Here is a 14,976-nt window from a genome sequence, read left to right on the forward strand (position 1 = left end):
GGATACAGCACAGTTACTGGATGTAATTGATCTTAGCAGTAAGACCTAGAAATGGGAAGATACCTCAGATCATTGATGCATTTTACTGTTCCCTAGGGTTCAGATCAGTGCTTGCTATCCCATTAGCATCTGGTAGAAAGTTTTCCAGTGGGCAGAAGTCTCTTGTTTTATTTATTTTATTTTTAATTTACTTTTTTTCCAAAGGTAGCATCTGGCATGGAAAACTTGGCTGCACACATTGATTTGAAAATGGTGCGCTGAAGTCCTAAATCAAGATCATGGTTCAAGGATGAGTTTGGCAGTTTCTTAAAATAGTCTCTTGACCTTCTCTGTGTGTGTGTGTATGTTTGGGGTGCAGGGAGCAGAATTCCTTTTCTTCTTTTGGTGAAGAAGTGGGAGTTGTCCCCTTCCAGAACTGGCCACTGTTCTTATTGCATGCTGATTTTGGGGTTTTTTTATTATCATGATTTGTAATTCATTGAGTAGCAAAGGGATCAGTTGACTGGTTGCCCATCAGTTTGAAGGCTGATATGAAGTTAGCCCAGGGAAAAAAAAAGAAACAGGATTGAAATAGACCATGGATTCCTGAAGATTCCTGTGCAGAAGTTCCCTTCCTTGCTGAATTACTGTGGCCTTGTAGCATTGATGATTTGCCTTTTCAAGTGTGTCTTTGTCCAGAACTTTTTGCCTGACAGGCTAACAGGTATTTCCCAGCTGAAACCAGAAGAATTTGGTTGGTATTCTGCCTGTCCACACAAGTCTAGGTCAGACCCTTTGCAAGTTTCAAATGGATGCATTTCTCAAAATATGTCTAGCTAGTGAGACTTCCTTGGATAGTTTTTAATCCCCTGAGAGCCATATAGTTTTTTTGACATGTGTAGGATTTGATCCTCTGTTTGGGAAGCTGAATGTATGTAAGGAACTAGCAGGTACCTATCAGCAGTCATGGCTAACCAAAAGAGAAATCACTAAAGCAAAATAGGTAAGAATTCCTTCTGTCTGCAGGATGGTTTTGTTTGTACTGATCACCTGCTGAAGACAGTATTCAGACTCTTTGGTAGTAATTTCAGTTCCTAAAGAAAGGAGTCAGCTAGGTTTTAGAATTTTTTAAAATTAATTTTATTTTTTAATTTTACTTTTTTTAAACCAAGACATAACAACAGTAGAAATTCTGAGGTGTTTATTTGCATCTTCTTATCAAGAAGGAAACAAAGGACTTTGCTTGTGACTCTATAGGACTCAAATTTGCTACTGTACTCTGACTTTGACTGTAAAAGTAGCTCTTATTTAATATAACAAATCTCTACTCTTGGTTTGTTTCTGAGATGCAGATGAGAGAAAATAGAATATTCTTCATTTCAGTCTTTTACTGTAGAAGACGGATTTCATTCTACCTTATAGGAAAAAGTCCTACCTACATGTATTGTAGTCTATTTCAGGAAATTAGGAGATAACCAAGCACATGTAATAGGGAGGCCTAATAAATTTTTGGAGCAAAGGATCATTGAACGAAGTTGAGTTGCTATAGAAATTCATTTTATTAGCAGTCAGGCACACACCAAAATCTCTGACCCAAACCTCTCCTTCCATCCTCCTAAGGAACAGAATTTAAATGGGATAGGTCTTGTGTCTTACTATTGTAGCAATCATACTATCTGTCTTTTCTTGAAAGATCTGTCCTCTTTAAATATAAAAGAGCATGGATGATGCATATGTCCTTTTCTGAAATTGCAAGTGTATGTGGGTGGAGGAAACAAAAATTATTTTCATGCTTCTGTTGTTATGAAGTCATTATTTCATACTTGGTAAAATAGATCTGAATAATATAAGCCGAATATTTTTAAGTGGTGATTTAAATATGTTTGTAACATTTAAATGTTTTTAAATCACATAAAAAGTTTAATTGAAGCCTATGAAATCCTGCTTGTGATTGTCCTGCTGATTGAGGAATTGTGAATGAGGCAAATCTGATAAGGCTTTTATTTATTTTTGTGTTATGTTACCCATACTTTGTTGAGGAGACAACTGTTTGATTTGCAAATGATTTTTGTTGTGTCCATATACCTTCTTCAATTTGTTCAGATGACTGAAAAAGAGTGGAGAACTAGTATACCAAATAGTTTATTCTTTAATCTGCTTGTGCATTCACATAATTTTAGAGGGTGTCAATTTCTGTACATTGGTTTCAGGATTTTGGTTTTGAAATGGTTCTTGTGCCCATCAAACTAGTGCAGAGTATATTTGCCCCACATCACATTTCCCTTTCTTAGAAAACGCTGAGGGGAAAGGGAGGAGAGGAACTGAGTGCAAACTTCTCCTTGGTCTCATTGGTATAAATTACAAAGGAGCTTTTTCGTCTAAGGTCACCTTGAGTTTGTACTGATCTAACTCAGAACAGAACCCAGCTCCTGATCTATGTGTTGATCTAGATGGGAATTTCAAAAGCTGTCAAAGGTATGCAGGTCCACAATTCCCATTTGAAATCCAATGGCCTTTATGTACCTGCATTTCTGTAAAGTAGCCTAGGATATCAGCTCTCTTTCCCCACTTAGATTTCCATTTCTGTATATCCCTTGATGACTCTTCAAAAGTGACTGCGTAACATTTTTCAATGAGCAAACTAAGTTTGCAATAAAGCTGCACTTTTAAAAATAAATTTCAGTTTGTATACATTTGAAATAGGAATCCCTCTGTCCTGTTTGACGCAGTGTTCTGAAATGGGCCACCACTCTTGCCTTTTTCTGGTTCACCTCCCATTTTTTCAAAGCCACCAATGTCATGGTTACAGCCTAACAAGCAGTTACGGGTCTTGATCTTAGCTTTACAAGGTGGATCATTCCAGGTGGGCTTCTACACCCACACAGCCTGTTGACTTCAGTGCATCAGTGTCTTACTGTTGGATGCAAGAGATCCAATTGAGGGGTATGTGCAGTCAGAGATGTTTCATACCTCTTCCTCTGGGAAATACTGCACGTCTGGTTAAGGTAGTCCTTGAGGCTGTTACTTATGTGGTTCCCAAGTAGAATCCATGCTCCCTCACAAAGGTTTTTGAGTGTCAGCTCTTACAGCAATTAGCACTCTCATCACACTTTCACCAAAGAGCCAGTGTAGCAATTTCAGTTCATTGATTTGAGATGCTTAATACCTGTTGTGCCCTTTACATGTTAACAAATGGAATAAGTCTAGTTGAACCTAAAGGTTAATTTCTTTACATAAGATTAGAGTTTTAAAGAACTGAAAAAAAATTAGACATAGAATAGAATATGTAACATCACTTTTGGCAATAATAGCACCTCAATTAGTCTTTGTACAAAAGTACTTAACCCAAGATGAATTTTGACAGTGCATGGAGGCTTATCTGGAACAGCTTAATGCTGGTCTGGTGTTAAGGCATTCTTTACCATACGCTTTGACGTTTCCTTTCACCTGGGAAGACTTCACACCAACTTTGAGGGGAGCCATATGTGCTTAGATAGCTCAAAACTGATTTGTTCTTTGCCCTCGTAATTATGATGATACAAGAAGATGTATGTGTGATGCAAGAAGATGGAAAAGATGCGTAATTTTGTTTCCTCCTGCCTTCCAGTTCCTCCAGGTTCTTGCTTAGATCCATTCTTGTTATAGTAGCATCCTTCTCCCTATGGCTGAGCACATTGATAATGCTGAGAGGTAGCACAGTTGCAGGTCTGCCTCAGGTACTATGGAAAAGATGGCAAGAGCTAGGTTTCCCACTGAAAATGGGGATTTGCAGTTCTCATTTGGAAAGCATTGGAAAGCCCTGAGAATCTTATCACCTGCTAGGCAAAAATCAGAAAAAATCTCTCAACAACTCTCTCTGGAAGGAGAGTTGTACCTAGTAGCAAAGAGAAGCTAAAGGGAAGTGGCTTTTTAATTTTTAATTATTTTTTTTAAGAGGAACATGACTATTGGGAAATTCTGTTGTGAGCTGTTAGGCATGGTGTGATGCCACTGGCTTTAGGTGTCAAAACAAAAAGCCTAGGATTGAACCTGCATACCAGTAGCCAAATTCAGTTTGAAGCTTTGTTTTGCTGTAATCACATCTAAATACAGTCTGGGATTGAATCTGGTTGCTAGGAGAGTCCTACAAAAGTGTACAATAAACACTGGATAGATGTCTTCCCTGAGAAGCTGGCCCTGGTGGCTACCTACACTGCTTCTGAACACCAGCTCCCTGAGCTCCTGCAGCCTCCTTGCTGCTGCATTTCCCTGTAGGCACTGGCAGGCCTCCAAGGGTATTTCTCCCTGTCTTTGTGCTACATTGAGCTAAATCCACTCATGAATTCTCCAACAGTATGAGCCTTTGGGCAGAGAGGAGGGAAGCCTTTTTAGAAGATCCAGCTACCTGTAGTTGGACCTTTCAAGACTTGCGGGGCGCAGAGGCAGTGGCAGGAGGTGCTTTCAGCAGACAAACAATAAAAAACTTACCTGCAGTGATTTTCTGCAGTGAGATGTTTGTGTGGCTGTCTGGGCAGCTTCCCTGGTGGAACTGGTGTATTTTTGCTTTTGTATTTTTACATGTGAAGGAGTCTCCTGTGCAAGGTCCAGTGGTGGTAGAAACAGCAACTGAAGGAATAGTTTTGGGCTAATGTGCTGACCAGATCTTTAGGTCTTTCTCATCTTCTGATCACAAAGTCTTTCTGATCTTTTGAGTAACATTTAATAAAGGGGATTTGTGGGCTACTTCTTGTACCCCCTTTATTTCCTTTCACTCAACATTCTTCATCATTCTTGCTTCTATTTTCCCATTCTCAGACACTTCTCCAGTGTAAGTAATGCCAACTGGTAAGTCTTCCATAGTTCTAAGTGAATCTGACTGTAAAATGAAAGGGAGGAGAGATTACTGCAATTCATAACATACATTTTGGATGCTAGAATGACAGTGCAGTAGATCAAAGTATTTCTCAGATTAGTGAGTAAGGAGATGTTTCACACCACACTAATATGTCATGAACTAGATGCTGAGGATACAACATTGATCATGGGAGTGCACACACTAGCAGTGAATATACAGGTACTTTTAGCAAGAGTTTGCCTTCTCAGAAGTTCCTCTTCTTTTGAGAAGCGTGTCAGTAGAAAGTCAAAAAGAAAAATTTAAATTATTCTTTCTTAATACGCACAAGCCCAAATAAAATAAGGAGGGTTGGTGAAAAAAATCTATATTTATATTTACTAAACTTAAACTTGGACTTTAGGGAAGTCTGGTCATGAGAGACCTTAGCTCCTATCGGGTAAAGTTTTGGTCTTGTCTTTAAAAGTAGACAAAAACACTGTTGTTGGGAAGAAAAGTTTGGTGGAGGAGAAGGGGTTAGAAAGATGCATCTTAAAACAATTTTCTCTCATGTCTTTAGCCTCTTTTTTAAAAAAAAACAACAACGCAGTAGTGACTATTTTGGGAGCTTTTCCCTTTGCTGTTCTGGCACTTCCCATTATTGTTGAGTTCTTTGCTTTCCCCTGTTTTACTCTGCATTCACATAGTCCTTCTCTAGCTACTATGGAATAAGTTAATGTAGTGGAAGCATGAAAGGAGAAAGTGGGTGTGGCTCTACATTGACAGCAATAGTTGGAGAAGGCTTTCTTTATATGTCTCCTTGAAGTAAGTGTTGGCACCTTTTCAGTCTACTCTAGGTCACAGAATTTGGTTTGGAAGTGAATAGGATGAAACTTGGGCTTTTGACCATAAAACTGTACTTACTCGCTGTAGAAAAATGCATTCTTCATACTCTTCCCCTTGCTAGTCCCCAAACACACACACAGCGAGATGTCCAGAGTGCCCGCGTGTCGACCACATAGGCATGTTGAACTTGGTCCAGTAATGCTAATGTTTAACCTGCTTTCTGTCGTTGTCAGCTGGTGCCCACGGAGATGAACTCGGGATAGGTAACGTTCCCAGATACCCTCTGGAAAACTTTAACTTTGGTGCAGATTGCTCTGATGTAGCTAACTGCGATGGCATTGGCTTCTACCTTGGAGTGGACTGATTTCCCCTGAAATGACTCTCTAACCTGCATCTTAAACAGTGTAGTTGGTTCTGGTGCAAATAGATTAATTCTGAAGCGATGGACATTTTGATTCTCATGCAGAATAGCTACATCCTACCAGAAGGGGTTGAACCAGTTTCTCTGAACAGTGATGACCTTCACTGTACAGTTTTGGGTATGTCTCAGGGATTCCTTGTGGAAATAAGGGCAGTTAACAAAAAAAAAAAAAAAAAAAAAAAAAAAAGAGAAAAAAGAAAAAAGTAAATAGTTTTAAAAGTGAATAATAATTTAAGGTAGAGCGTCACCTAAGTGAGAGCGCAAGAAGGAGAAATCTTTGTTCAGTTTTATAGTCAACGATGTCTGGCTTACGGACTCTTTCTCTTCTCGGGGCTCTCATCTCAAGTTCAACATACAGAATCTTTTTCATCACGCTCAGCTTTAAACTTTTTATTTAAAGATACCCTTCCCCAATGAGCTTTCAGAATACTTATTGTAGATTTTAAGAGAAATGGTATATTAATTTATGCTATTAACATCACCTCATAAATTATAAGTTTTATACTAAAGCTGTATTGAGTGTAATGAATTATGTTGCATATGTGTTTTTAATAGCTATAAAATTATATACAAGCTTTTTTGGAAAAACAAACTAGTGAAGCACCTTTTTACACTGGATCTTTGCCGTGTCAAGGTGTACAGCTATTCTTTGCTACCTTGCAGATATCTATATCTATATATAGATATATATATAAATAAAATAAAATGGTATCCTGTATCAACAAGTATAGAACTCTTTTTAACCCTTATATTACTGTTCCTATAACTCTTTTTAAAATTTGAGTGTTACATTCTGCAATAATTTATCCGTGGTTTGTACCTATGATTAGAAATTTAGTTACAGGGTAAATAGATCAAATTTTAAAAATCCAACTACTGTAGCTGGAAGTTGTGAACCAAGTTTGTAAGACCTTTTCTTTTTTTTAATGTATTTATTTCCAGTTAGCTCTGTGAGTTGGAATTTGAAAAGTTGGAACATTAGGAATCTACAGTGTCTTATTCAGGAATTTTTCCCCTCCTTTCCTCACAAAGGAATTCCCACTGTGACTTATAAATAGAATTAGACTGCTTGTGTGCATGTATGTATTATATATACACACAAAAAATATGCATTGGGGGGGATGTATGTGCGATACGAATGTGTATATTGTATGTAGGTCATAGTTTTGTAAAGAGAAAAGTAGTTGAGAGGTGATGGAATGTATTGTAGAAATGTGATTATTTAGTAGGGGGTTGTTATGTCCTCACTGTTGTATAAATAACTGAAACTCTCTACTATATAATCTTCTGTTATAAGGCTAACTCTGATATCATGTCAATTTTACTGTTTTTCAAATGAGTTGCATTGAGCCCTGTTTAAAATGCCATGAAAATACCAAGCTCCCAAAGACAGCCTTTAAATAAAACAAAGGGGGGATGAGGAATGATGGGAGAAATGAGTTTTTCGGGAGAAACTGAATGGGAAGGTTTGCATTTGGTGGGATGGGGAGGCATGAGAATTGCTGTATCTTTGCAAATTAATACCCAAATCTCCTGTGGTCTAACTCGGAAAACGTTGTCAATCAGTGTACTTGTGTTTTCCAATGAGGTTGTAAGGGGCACTGTTTGTTGAGTGGTCTCCATTCCATAAAAGGGTTTTGTCTTCAAAGTAGATATTTTTCTTTCATGAGGATCTTTGTGTATATCCATTTTGCCCCAAAATTGCTGTTGTGGGATTGCAGAACAAAAAAAACATGAAGTCCAGGGAGTTTCACTTGTGCTGTGAAATTCTGAATTTGACTGTGGCCGCTTACCTGTTTTTTCATAATTGGAGAGGGAAGGTTTCTTTATGGGAGTTCTCACTTGAAATTGTTAGAAATCAGAAACATTCCTACAGATTGGCTTACTCTTCATACTGTTCTATTTAGGCTGGAGAAAATAACCTAATTGTTATTTATTCATACAGTATCACTTGTAATTATGATGATCCTGGTGACTTTAAAAACCTGTTTAGAAAAACAGAGCTTCCAATATTGCACAGAAATTAGAATTTTTTTTCAATTTTTTTATATCCCCCCTCCCTATCATTTGTTGATACCCCCCAGACATCCCTCCCCCTTTCCTTCTCCCCACAATTTGTTTCTGGCACATATGCATACAGGCAAAAGGGCAGGGAGGTGGAAGTTGTCAGAGGCCTTTCCTTCTGCTTATTTGGTGGTAATGCAAATTAGGAGCATAAATCTTTATGCCTTTATGGGGAAGAATAGACCCATTTTTGTGTATACCTGTACAGAGAGATTATCTGTATATGAGACAATGGTAGCACTCGGCTGAATGTGGACTTGCCCTCATGATGTACAATAAATACATATGAATGCAATCAGTCTAAATCTATATATACGTGCATACAGATGTATAGATGGACTATACGTTGCGTCACACACATGTACATTAGTTGTAACATGAGTCAGTGTGTGAGCTAAAGAGAGGGACTATCCACGTAACTTATGTGTAACAGGTAAGCCCTTGTGCCAGACGAGTTTTTGTTAATTCTTCTGAGGGACCTGGATGACTCAGTGACTGATCTGATCTTGGTCACCGTTGGTTTGTGTTACCTCAGCCCTCACAGTGCAGTTTCCTTTGTACGTCTCTGCCTTTGTGTTATATTAGGACTTGTTGAGGCCTCTTGCAATGCCAACCTCTTCTGCTTCTCTGCTCCATTGCCTCCATTCCAGCTCCTCCTTGTCCCTGCATCTCTACAGTTTCTCTTGCTAGCAGCAATCAGCTTTAATGGCCCAATCCAGCTCTGCTTATGCATTAGGGAAATTTTCTTGGTGATTGTAGTGGCAGCTGAATTGGGCCCTGAGCACCTGCTTGAACTTATGCAAAATTTCCCAGCTATTCAGATGTGCTTCGGTACAACTGCGATTGATTTGCAGATGAATACAAACTTTTCATAGAACCTGATGCAAAGCTCCCTAGCATATTAAAAGGTTAGCCCAGCATCATATTTAAATGGTCTAAATGAGAAAACTCTACCCAACAAAAATTATCTTTTTCAATTTTCAGCCCCAGGAAGAAAAAGGGAGTTGGGTTTGTGTTTCCCATAACACAGGCAGTAAGCAGAAGGCAGCCCTGTGCTCTGAGCAGTGGGGTTGTCATCAGACATCAAGAGAAACACAGTTTGTTACACTTTACTATAAAACAGGTTTTAAAACGGTGTGCAGAGTTGACCATTAACATGCTAGCACTTTGCATCTAATTGTGTATTGGGTGATCTTGCTTATGCAAGTAAATTGTGGTTTTAAGTGTTTTATTTTCTGTTTTCTGGCTAAATGGAGCTTCTATATCCTTTTAGCAGAAAGCAGCTGTCAGCAACCTGCTCAGTCACATTTAAGCGCTGTGTAACTTAGGCTTCAGTTTCAATGGAGAATGCTGCTCCAGTTCTGTCATCGAGCTGTACTGGATTCCATGTTTTCAGGATGGCTATGACACAATTTTTCTTGGCCACAATTCAGCCATGGAATTTTGTCTTCCTTGAATTTCTGTTAGGAAAAGGTAACTGGTGCACTGTTCCATCTGAGCTTTCATGCAGTCACACACAATGATTTCTATAATACATATGTTGGGGCGTGTGTATGGGTATGTCTGTATACTGGGTGTGTATAATGTATATTTATACACACACGTCTATTACGCTATTTCAGTTTATGTATGTGGAGAATGCACCTGTTGGTTATCTCCTGATATATACTCATGCATACGTATATTAAATATGTATATAGAGTGTAGATGTCCTGCATATACATATGTATATGTTATGAACCTTGGTTGGCAATTTTTTCCACACTTTTTTGCAAATTGATGTCCCTTATGACTTATTTTCACTGAAGCTGCATTATATAGAAGATATGGAGAAATGTGTTATCAAAGTTTTATTTTAAAAAGGAGACTTTTAATTATCTAAAGCCATTTGTAATTGTCTTTTGAATTTTTACTAGAAGGGTTGTTAGTTTAAAAAAGAAAAAGAAAAAAAAGAGAAAACAAAAAACCAAAAGCAAGCAGACAAGCCCTTACTCCCACCGTCGTTTAGATGGACCTAAGAAAGAAATGGAAACACAAGTTTTTAAGTATTTTCTTCAGGTGTTTCTGAGGCATACTGTAGTCACATTCTGCCCCATCCCCCTTTTGTCCAATTATAATTAATGATTCATGGTTTCTTTTACACAACTTTTTCCGTCATTACTTTTGTAAATCATTGTTCACCTCCTACATTCAGTAGTACTGATATCACTAAGGAGATTTCATGTCCTTCTGTCCTTTTTAGGAGAAATACCAGTGCATCACTATTGTGTTACATTTTAACATACTTTGTGGAGGATGGATGTTTTTATTGAAGATGTCTGTAACCAGTCTAACTTATTTAATGTGAGGAGCCTTCATTGGAATCTATCGTCTGTTGGTTTCCAACAAGTTTCTGCAACTGTTTTTTCACCAACATGTTAAATAATTCCCTTCTTATTTGATGCCTGAGGTTTTAGAATTTGAGTTTATTGTTGTGGGTTTGTTTTCTGGGTTTTTTCCCCCTCCAATTCCCAAAAAGGTTTATCCGCAAGTGGAGCAAAACAGATGTCAAAAGCTCAACCAATATCCTTTTTGCAGTTAAGGGTAAATATATTTATCCTAGATTTAATAAAAGAAGGTGGCAAATGGACAATCTGAAGTGCTTAGAGGGAACGCTCACTCTTTTTAAGGCTGTCTCCGAGAAGTTTGTGTTTGGTGTCATTTTAAAAGTAGCTTGATCATGCTTTGATATCAGAAACAGCCTTGTAACAAAGAGCCTCATACAGTTGTTCGGTCACTAGAGTTTAAAATGTAAACAAGTTGCAGTGGGAAAGCAAAGGTGAGGCAGTGTATTTTGAACCAGTGAATTGTAGCTTGCAAATGTACCTGATTTTGAAGTAACTGCATGGTAGCAAGGATTAGCAGTCTCTTACACCCCTTCCTTCTTCCCTCTCATCCCTGACACGTGTTCAGCATACCGTACATTGGGAAAAATAAGCAACTTACTCCAGCAAAGCTAATCCACTTAATGACTGCTTAAAGGGAACATACAAACTTGCATTGCCGCACCCCGTCTCATGGTATTAGCTGGAGGTCTAGCTAATACGCACAAAAAGCCCAGGCCAGGTGGCTGCTGCGGATCTGTCGCTTTTGGAGAGTGTGGTGCATGGAGATGCCCGAGAAGAAGGGTCCCTTCCTTCGGGGTCCCTGGCAGCAATGGCAACTCGCACTACTGTTTCTAGTGCTGGAGGCTCATGGACAGCATTCCAGGGGCGGGTAGGAAAGCTTGTGTTTGTACTTTCCCTTTAAATAGGAAAGGTTGGCTCACATGTTCCTCATACTTCTCAATGAATGTACTGTATTACCATTAAAAAAAAAAATCAATTAAATGATGATAGATTGGTCTCCTTTTGTTATCTGGTCCTTGTTTAATTTGTTTAAGGGTTTTTGTATACAAAAGTTTACATTTTTATGTATATTTTTCTTGTGTAAAAACTGATGTAATATGTGTATAAAACACTGTATGTATTATCTGTATATAGTGTGACAAAATGATTTTCTTTCTTTCTTTTGGATGTATTAATAAATCTTGCTGTGAAGTAGCTGTGTTTACTATGATGAAACCCTCTTCTCCAAGCCATTTTGCTAAGTCCAAGATGTATGGATATTGCCCAGGATGAAATATAATCCATAAAGTGATTTCTTTTTTCCTTTAAAATCTATCCTAAGTACAGTTATTAAACTGTCCTTTGCTTAGATTGCTGTAGAGTCTGATTCTGCTCTTGGTTATTCTCTGTTACTTTGTAATAACATTAGCTAATTAGTTTTGCAATCAACTCCGGGTCTCCAGTCTCTGTCCTGATTCTAATTATAGTGCTTTCTAGCTCTGGATCACTGGTCTGGAGACCGGATCCTCTTCATTTTGTCTTCTGGTTTGAGGAAGTATAATTCAAGGGGTATAGAATAGAATTTTGTCATGTATGTTGTTACATTTTCTGAGATTTAAAAAATATATACCTGCTTCATCAATGAAACTGGTAAGTTGCAGTTTGGCATTATTTTGAGGTTTAGCGTGTGGATGAGAAATGATGGTCACTGAGGTGCTGTGAGGCTCTGGTCAGTTCTAGGGCAGGATTGCCAGGCCAGGGCATGCATGTGACCTGGATTAGTCAGACACTGGGAATCACCACTGCCTTGTTCAGACACAGCTGCATGCTGGGGAAAGGCTGCCATTTGTGCCACCTTGCTGTGACTGGTGCAAACAAGACTGCCTTGGCTGGCACTAACCTTCCAGCGCCAGGATTGGTCTCCAAGAGTGGCTTTTCCATAGTAGCTTGAAGGATGTCTGCTCTTTAGAACTACACCTTGGACACTTCGCAGTAAGTAGAGGGATGCTGCATCTCCCTCTCACCATTTGTTTTGTGAAGTCTTTGCCTCTGCTTTCTGACATGAGGGGATGTGCTTCCACTATGTTTGCTTTGCTAGTCTCCATCTCCAACGTGTTTGAGGTTGTGACTTGCAAGGGAGCAGTTGTGTCCTTGGTAAGACCATCTTCAGGTTCTGTTTTTCATAAACAGTCTCAATGCTGACCTGGTCATCGAAATAACAACCAGCGGAGATTGATGAGAGAGAGATTCAGTAATTTGACTTCTCTTTAATGAACATGGCTCAGCTATTCTAGACAGCGTAATTAGGGCAGCACTGCACAGTGCCTGGTTGTAATTCAGGCCGAGGGGTAAATGGTGTCAGTGAATGATGTAGTCTTCCATGCTAACACATGCTGCAAAGGTTTCATGGCAAAGATGAAACTGTTTGTGCTTTAATACCTTGTGTTCCTGGGAGATGGGAGTACACTGGAAGTGTTGCATCCAGACATTTATCAAGACAGAGTGATGACAGAAAAGATCAGATACTTAAACAAAAGGAGAGCACAGCAGTGTAAGTTCAGTGCAATATGGCTAGAGAAAATCTACTCCAGGCTTCTCCTTTCTAGGGAATTTTCAAGGTTATGAGCCTGAGGCATTTTGACACTAGGGGTAATAGTGTGAGGTAGTTCTGGGCTGTTACAGATGCAATTCTGGCTGTGCATATGGGTATTACAAAGCTGATCCTTCAAACTGCTCCATCTCAAGAAGCACTCAAAATGGCAAGAGCAGGAATTGATTCTTATGGAGAAAATAGTTGTTTAAAATCTGCTTTTAACAAAACAGCAAAAGTAAGTTTCTGTTTGCTGTAAGTTTTGAGGTCGTAATGAGGACTAAGAAGGTGGAAGTTAGGTAAATGGGGGCTCTTCCCTGGGAATGACTATCTTACAGAAGCAGAGGTGTCTGGACTGGTCCCAAGCTGGGCATTCCCCAGTGTGGACTTGACAAGAGATGGGTTGAGACTCCTCTGCTGACTAAGGCAGAGACTGACTGGTTCACCTGGGGTTTTTTTCCTGGTATTTCCATGAACAACAAAGATGTGTTGCTCTTAGGAAATGATTGCATGGCTCTCAGTCTGAAACTTTACAAAAACGACCAGTTGTCGTTCTAGTGCCACATTTCAAAACAAAAATAGGTTTTGTTTGAAGTATCAATTCAGGAAGAATGTGCTACATTTTTCTTTGTATTTTAAGAGTCCTCTTGAGCCCTAACAGTAGCCTTTTAATAGTTGGCAATTATTTTCTCAGGAAAGCTCATTTAGTTTGTACTTGAAAAGCAGGTGACATTTTGTTACAAGTGTTGGTGTTGTATTGAGTGAAGCAGTTGGAAGGAGAAACCTTTATTAAATTTGGGAGCTGGCTTCCTACAGAGGTGAAGACAACCTCTCTCTTTTCTAGTATAGTCACAGGGAATTGTCCCATCTGCAGGAAATAATAGGGACCATCTTTCACACCCCCCCTGGCTCCTATGCCCCAAGCACAGGGCTGGTACTCTGCAGCTGTCAGGTCTGAACTAGAGATACAGGATGCTTGTTTTTAGGGGCTAAGAGGTGATTGCCATGTTTGCTGGTGGGAGGTTCAGCCCAGGAATGGCTGCCTTGTTTTATTGCCATTGCTGATTTATAACTTGTAGAAGGTGCCAGCGAAGTGTCTTAGTACCACTGAATCTAGGAAAAAAAATTGAAGTGGTGTGCTAAAAATGTCCCTGAAAGCAAAATAGTGTTGATATTCAGGTGCATTCTTGTGCTTCTTCAGGGGAACCGAGTATAGAAGTTCTGTGTCTGCATCCAATACCTCCCTTGATAGATGTCCTTAGGACTAAGAGACTCATCTCTTGGTCACTCCTCACATCTTGTTTGGGATGGTTGACATAGCCACCAGTGTGGAGGAGAGTCCTGCAACATAAACTCAGTCTGGCTCTGATAGTTTCTGCTCAGCTTGTGCTCCAGGTTCATGCCTGTTTAAATTTAAAATTTAAAGTACTTACTTTCATACTGTGCAACTCTTGGTGGAAAAAACCCTCTGTAATCAACCAGTCCCAGGGTGCACCTATAAATCTGATTTGTGGGGCCTTAGTGTGGTGCCTGCCAGGCAGCTGGCACTGGTTGGGCTGCTGATACAGCCAAAAATGCTGTCACATTGACCAGTACTTTCTCACAGCTCTCTTGTGTTCTGCAATCTCATGTTTCCTGGGAGGGTGTCATGGACTTCAAACACTTCTAGCTTCTCCATTGCAGCCACGTTGGATGTAGCAATGGCCCTTTGCAGCCAAAGAGAAAGTGCTGTGGTGACAGGGAAGGGAGAGGGTCTTCCCAGGTGCAGAGCAGTGCTGTGAGCCTGTGCTGTGACCCCAGGGAGGGCACTAAGGCTTATGTGGAGCACATCTGGCATTTGATGAGGCACCTTCCCCTACCTATCTGGTCCTTCAGAGCATCTACAATATAGCAGCATATG

At 39.4% G+C, this 14,976-nt stretch overlaps 1 protein-coding gene across 6 annotated transcripts in view; it reads left to right on the forward strand.

The window, feature by feature from the left end:
* Positions 1-11,722, forward strand: part of INO80D (INO80 complex subunit D) — a 50,743-nt gene extending 39,021 nt beyond the window's left edge. For 4 of the 6 annotated variants that reach the window (XM_027678356.1, XM_027678353.1, XM_027678355.1 and 1 more), the window contains one exon: positions 205-11,701. The gene's annotated coding sequence lies outside the window, so the exon portion shown is untranslated. Of the gene's footprint in view, positions 1-204 lie in introns of all 6 variants that reach the window. The other 2 variants (XM_027678358.1, XM_027678357.1) reach the window with 2 other exon arrangements.
* The last annotated feature ends 3,254 nt before the right edge of the window (positions 11,723-14,976 follow it).

This window comes from Neopelma chrysocephalum, unplaced genomic scaffold (genome assembly GCF_003984885.1).
Source record: "Neopelma chrysocephalum unplaced genomic scaffold, ASM398488v2 Primary Assembly neopelma1_44, whole genome shotgun sequence".
Taxonomy (NCBI): Eukaryota; Metazoa; Chordata; class Aves; order Passeriformes; family Pipridae; genus Neopelma; species Neopelma chrysocephalum.